We start from the raw sequence: 6,961 nt of genomic DNA, 5'->3' as shown, positions 1-6,961 counted from the left end.
TATCCCCATAATATAACAAAAATGTAATCATATTTTTGTATCAGTCATACTTTTAAAGTTTTCGAGTTTTATCTAGGAAACGGTTGTTCGGTCGTACTGTGCGATAGCGAACGCCAGCGAATCGCGGAGGAAGGGAGTCAGAGAGCCAACAGACGAAGAGGAACGAGCGTGGGGAAAAGACGCGTCCTGCGGGATTAAAACGAAGCTCCGCGAAATTGCACGAAAGCGTGCACGCAGTTTCAATAAACTGCAGTGGCGCGGCGCGGTCGAAGGTGGAGCGCGACGTATACCGATTATAATTTGAAATAAATCCGACCTCTTTCGCGCGCGGGTTGCCACGGCTGCTACGAAGGCCGGGCGAACGGGAGCGGAGGAAAAAGAGTTCCGTGGACGATCGCCGGCCGTTTTTCCGGAACGAACTCGCGAATATCGGCGAAGAGGAGGAAAACGACGACGTAGTCGCGCGATTTGGCGGACGGTGGATAGAAATAAACGGTCGATAGACGCGAGGCACGCTCCGGCGGAATTTCCAGGATAAGGTAGCGAGCGTATCATGGATGAGAAGAGCGGCGGTTCCAGACGATTCCGCTTCTTCGCCTAATTGGACCGGCGAACGAAAATTCCGCTTCGCGAAGGGAAAGGAGACCGTTTACGGGGATTAGAATCGTCAGGTACGTTTAGGTGCCCCGTAGGACTGTTATGGGCCTCTCATCGAAATTGGTCGTTGAGAGCGTCGCCTTAACCGTCAACTTTCATCGGGGAAGCGCGAACCGGCGGCCATGGAATAATCTCCGCGCGGAGAGTTGGGAAATTACTCGCGCTCGCCGCGGAAACCGACCCTTTCCACTTGAGAAGTTTCGATCTCCGTTGCAGGGTTTCGGTCTCGCGTCGCGGATCGGTGCACGCTCGAAACGCCGCGAATATTCTTCGGACCGGGCGAAAACGAGGATGGACGGGGCTCGTCGCGCTGAAACCGAGAACAATTTGCATCGAAAAATACTCGGCCGACGAAGAGCCGCGTCTCGGAAAAACAAAAGCGCGACCGGTTTATCCGTATTTGCACGTTGATTGGCTTGGCCCGCCGCGCCGCGACGCTTAAACGTAATACAAATTCTCGCGGTCGATCCGAAATTGCAGTTTGAAACGGTGCAGTCGGGGAATTAACCCGGAAAAGTCGGCTGCGAGCGATTCGCAGGAGCCCGGATACGGAACAGTCGACGGAAACGGGAGAAGGAAACGCGCGAATACAGCTTTTATGATTTTTCAAAGATACGGAACGATATCGCGTCGGCTGGCGCGAAAGAATCTTGGCAATGCCGGGAGAAACGAGCCAGTGTACCTGTTGGACCGTTCGACGTTTCTCGATATGAAATTCGGATTCCCGGGTATGGAATGCGACAGGCGCGACCGTTTCACGATCCTGGCCGTCCTTCGCACCAGGAGCGGTGCGTTCTTTGATTTGTGTTTTGATCGTAATTCCCGGAATACTCGCGTAGAGAAGATTTCACGATCGATCTTCCGTTTCGCCGCTGTCGACGACCGAATTCCCACGGCGGAAACGTAAAAATCCTCAACTCAAGAAACTCAGCGAACTCGGCTGACCGCGAGCAACGTTCGTTCGCGAGTCGTGTCGGTGACGCAACTAAACCGTTCCCCGCGATCGCATCAAACCGCCATTAATCATGACTGCTTCCCAACGCGACGTCTGCCGACGACATTTTTCTCGAGCGAGTCGCGCCGCTGCCTTCCATGCCTCCGTTCCCCCGTCTGAGCTAAATCGAATCTGGAGTAGCGGCATCCGGGTCGATGTTCTGATCGCGTAGTCGCATCCGAGGGTCCAACAGGGTAAATGATACCGTTACCGCCGGCTGCGTCAACTCGACGTCTACTTACTCGCGGTAAAGTTTACGTTTCGCGACAACGACAACAACAACGACGACGACGTCGTGTGCACGCTCCGTGACGAAGGACGCCCGCGATATCGGATTCGAAGCGACCCGACCAGCTTAACTTCGTCGCGAGGATTATGCAGTTCCGGTAGACAGCGCAGCCCCGCTCCGACGGAGGCTTTCGTCAGCTGGGTTGTCGAGTATTCTTGAGAACGATCGGTTCTCCTGCGAGTAGCCGAAATCGACGACACGCGGGCTTTGATAGGTTCGCCACGGTCGGAACGTGGCCGCTCGCGCCGTAAACTCGCCGCGTTTCCGGGCGTGTCGAAACAATTTCCGTCGGTCCTCGAGTTATTCGAATTCGTCGGTGTTACGTTAGCAATTATTCTCGGAGCTGCCGCGAGCCGGGAACGGTTCCGGTGTTATTAGGTTACGCTGACGGCCAGGATACGAGCGAAACTGAGACCGAACGAAGAGACCGTGGAGCGGAGAGAAGAGGAGAAGGAGCTAGACAAAGTAGCTTCTCGGGGGCTTCCTTCCTATTATCTGTGCTTGGCGGTCCGTTCACCCAGCATGCATACAAAGCAGTATTTATAGCCAACATAGCGGTGCACGAGCCGCAGGGCCGAGCCGAACAAATATTCATCCCCCGGAGTCGAGACACGATCGCCAGCTTTCGCCGCCCTTGCGGCGACGTATCTTCGCCTCGCCTCCCTTCGCATCGCATCGCATCACAGTGCATCGCAGCGCTTCGCACCGTGCTTAGGCACGGCGTGGCGCAGCGGCCCTTCGGTCAGCTGAACACGGACCGCCAACCATCAGTGAATCCGTTTCGTGACGGGAAATCGCGATGGCATCCGGAACTGACACGCGAAAAGTAACCCCAATGTCGGAGCGTACTGTCCACACAGTGGACATTCGAAAAGGGTCGCGCGAAAACGTCTGCTAGTCGTTTATCCGATATATTCGCGAAGAGAAAATCTTATGTCTGATCCAAACCAAGAGAGAAAATTGATTTGTTTATTTCCGTTGCAATGGACGATGGAATACAAGTGAAAGATTTGACTTCAGACTGCTCGGAGACACTTGTGTTTTGTATTTTAACACTAGAACTACCGAGCGTTTAATACGATTAATATGCAATTCCTATAAAAACTGTAACAATAGATTATTTTCAGTTTCTTCAGGCATTCATTATAGTACTGAAATGAAACTATTTATTTTCAAAATCATTTCGAACATTCAATGCTTCGAAGATATCAATAATTGCTAAACGAAAAAGTCGAAACCAGTCATTTTGACTGGTACGGTAGTTCTAGTGTTAATTTATATTCGGTATACGAATGTTCCTTATTATTTGGTGAAGTATTAACCTTTTAGCTACTCCACTTCATGTAATATATGATATATGAATATACATCTTATATAATTATATGAAATTATATATCATTTATATTAATAAATTTATTGTTGTATACCATATAATTGTATATTATTGTACATTATTATATTACATTCTCATATTTTCTTGTCAAAAGTCGATGTAAACCTGTTTTTAATTTTAACTGTAAAATTGGAAATGTTTGTGTAGTTTTAGTTAGGTGCGCGATTGCCCGGTTTTAACCGTGCCCCATGATTCTATGTAGCCGGCTATTGTTACGCGACGTAATAATTCGAATGAGGTTGTAAGCAATGCACCACAGATAGAGTCACGCGTGTAAGTACGTCTCGAATTTTGTCTGAACGGAGAATAGTCGGTCCCGAGCACTTGTTTGGCTGCTGTGTAATGTACCGGAACCATCGGCCATAGTCTTGTGCGAAACGGCTCCGTACACGGACATCTAACGGAAACGTTAGACGGGTAACGTCGTGTTCCAACGATTTCGCGAAGCAAATAAAAGCGCTGATTCCCGGGCGCGTTTCGCCGATTGAAACTTACCGAATGAAACGGAACAACCAATGGAATCGATTCGTCGATTTCAAAATACGCTCGCGCCGTTATCCCAGCATCTCTTGAACATCCGTCGTTCGATCGAGCGACGTACCATCAACCAGCATTATTACGATCTCGTGATCGCATTACTCGCGGATCTAGTTTATCGATCGTGCGTTTGTCTTCGACTCGGCAAGTCAAACATATTCCGTTTACCGTGTACATTAAGGGAAGTTTCCCATCGAAGAACGTGTATCTATCTCTATACGCTGTAGACCGATACATTTATCAGGCGTAGGCTACTTTCGAGATGAGAGCCGCCTCTCGGCGCACCGTGACAAGGAAATTTCAAATATTCGTCACTGTTATTATCGTATCGTCTTTGTTGTTCTTGAAAGTGCATACAAAATCAAAGATACGTATCTGGTACAACTGGCCGAGTACAACGTGTCACCAAGATTATTTTGAAAGTTGGCTTGGAATTAAAATCGAAATCGAAATTCAATCTAAAACTCGAAGATTACTTACCGTGAAATTGTACACGAAGGATGGTCTATTGACAGACGTGCTGGAATCGAGTTCAACGGCATCAAGTTCCTCGATTCCTCGAACGCTTCTACCGCGGTAACTTGTCTAACAAACACGGAAATTCAAAAAATCATAAAACTTTCTGTGTGAGTAGGGTAAGTCGAGTCTAATACATTGCAATTTCTTTTCGTGCCGAATTTCACTTCGGAGGGTTGAAACCACCCCTTGAAAGAAAATGCAAATTTCTGCTTCCCGTGGATTACCTTGAGAACGGTGAAAGATAGAGTAAAACAGTTTAAACAAAAAATACGTTGTTTTTTCACGTCTACAAATATACAAAATAGAATATTCCAGGAAGTTCAAATTTAAAAAAGGATTTTATATCTCATATTTATAGACGTGAAAGAAGAATGTATATTTTTTAAAACTTTTTCTAGCTATCTCTTACTATTCTGAAGATAATCCATGGGAAACATAAATTTGCATTCTTTACAGGGGGTGGTTTCAATTCTTCGAAGTGATACTCGACGCGAAAAAAATAGCAATGTATTAGGCTTGACTTACTTTACAAAAAGTTTCATAATTTTTTGAATGTCCATGCTCGATAACTTCCTTCGTAAGTAATACGAACAGTAATGAAGCGGTGGATCTCGCGCAGCGATAACAGCGGAGCTGACATCCAGTACTCAGCACAGGTGGTTCCCGCGTGACGCCGACGTCGGACGACGAGAGATAGCCACTAGGCAGATTAATATCGAAATACGCGAAATTCTGAGTAAATGGTGGAACGTAGCGACTAAAATCGTCGGGGGACTACCAGACGATGGAAGATGGGAAAATCAAAAATTGAATTTGTCCGTTGAAACGAGTCGAGAATCGCGCGTTCGTCGCACTCGAATCGCTTCAGGAAATTACACGAATCACTTCTCGGTAAAAAGCGGAACGTTCGCGATTCGAGCAACGAAAATTCGTCGCACGAATAATACGGCTCAGCGGCCACTTACCATTCGAAACGTAGCCACTCAAAATTAATTCTCGCATTCGGCTCTTTCAAAGAATCATTTTTCCGGGGCAAATGCGGCCGACTAACTTTGAAAGTTCCAATGGCGGAAACGCAGCAGGATAGCGGAAGGAAGAAAGAAGAAGAATAAAAGCAGTCGGAACGATATCCATGGGAGGAGAAAAAATACGGTTAAAACGACTTTCTCCTCGCCGGCAACCTGGTCATCGTAATTCACTGGCAGCCGACGTAAATCCGTGTAATTTAAATTTTAAAGCGCGAAACAGTTACGACGGTATTTTATTTCGCGTCGTTTTCCGTGCTATTTCGCCGAGGGTAGTTTACCGATTTCTCGACGTGCCAGGGGAAAGGAAAAATCCGAAGAAACAACGAGGGAACAGGAAGACACCGCGTAATTTCGAAAGTCTGTGTTTCCAAACAGAAATTATTTGTCCAACGAATCTCTTCTCGAACACAGAACCCAATTTCCGAATCAGGAACATCTTACCGATGACTCTCAGTGGTTCGACACGGATACGGAACCGGAATCAGAAGTGGATTACACGATTCCCTCGTAATCGAAGGAAACCTTTGGCCTCGCCCTGGAGAATTAGCATCATCCCTTCGAACGGAGTTTCGCATGTCCAGCTGTCCGACTACGTTTCTCGCGAAGTTCGTCACGATCGCCAAAGGAGCATCGTTCAAACGCTGCCATCGAGCGAGGAACGCGAGACGGAACGCCGCCGTCGAGCAAAGTGGCTGCCTCGTTCTTCTATTTTCCTCCGGGCGCGTTGCTCGATTTTATCCTTAGAGAGAATCGTAAATAAACGGGAACGTCGAGGGAGATCTTTAAGAGGAAGCCTGCAGGGAAGGAGGTTCAAAGGGGAAGCGTGGCATTCATGGTTTCCAGAGCGACCAGCTTCGCGTGTAACAGCGAAGCGACGAGCTCGATACTCGCGCGTGCTCGCGAGAACGCGCGGAAAACGGAGTTGGTGAAAATCTCGTGGAAGAAATTTGGTAACGATGAGACGTTGGAAAGGAAACCGCAGGAAAAAAGGGAAACCGCAACCGCGTTGCGACAGGGTCGCGGAGTGTGCATTCGCGTTGGAAAGCCCGCCGATACGGGAACAAGATCGTCCTAGCTCGGTTAAGGGAATGCTTTAGCCTGCATACGTTTAACATATTTTCAAACGGGCTGCGCGGTCGCATAAATTTTCCATGACTTTAAATTTCGTTTCCACGGAGAGCTAAACCTTCTCTCTCCTCCCCTTTCTATCGTTCCGATCGATGAAGGCAGGTCCGGGTCAACGACGACCATCTTATTCCATTCGCGCCTTTAATTCGATTGGGTGCGGCGCGATGTCTCTTAAACGCGCGTTCCGGACGATTCAGGAATTGTTTTCTAGATTTCAAAACGCGACGGGATTGTTCGTCCATGTACCTTATTCTCCGTCTATTCTCCATCATTGGCAGCGAGATGATGGATCGTCATGGCCAATATCTCGGGTGCAACTATTGGGACGCGTCTCGATCACCGTATCCGCTCCAATTAGTAATTAGGTTCGTCATTCGAAACGACAACGAGACGGTCTCCAGATTGCGGTATCCGAC

This window comes from Nomia melanderi, chromosome 6 (assembly GCF_051020985.1).
Source record: "Nomia melanderi isolate GNS246 chromosome 6, iyNomMela1, whole genome shotgun sequence".
NCBI classification, from domain to species: Eukaryota; Metazoa; Arthropoda; class Insecta; order Hymenoptera; family Halictidae; genus Nomia; species Nomia melanderi.
The sequence above is the reverse complement of the archived record's forward strand: the minus strand, read 5'-3'. Positions refer to the sequence as shown.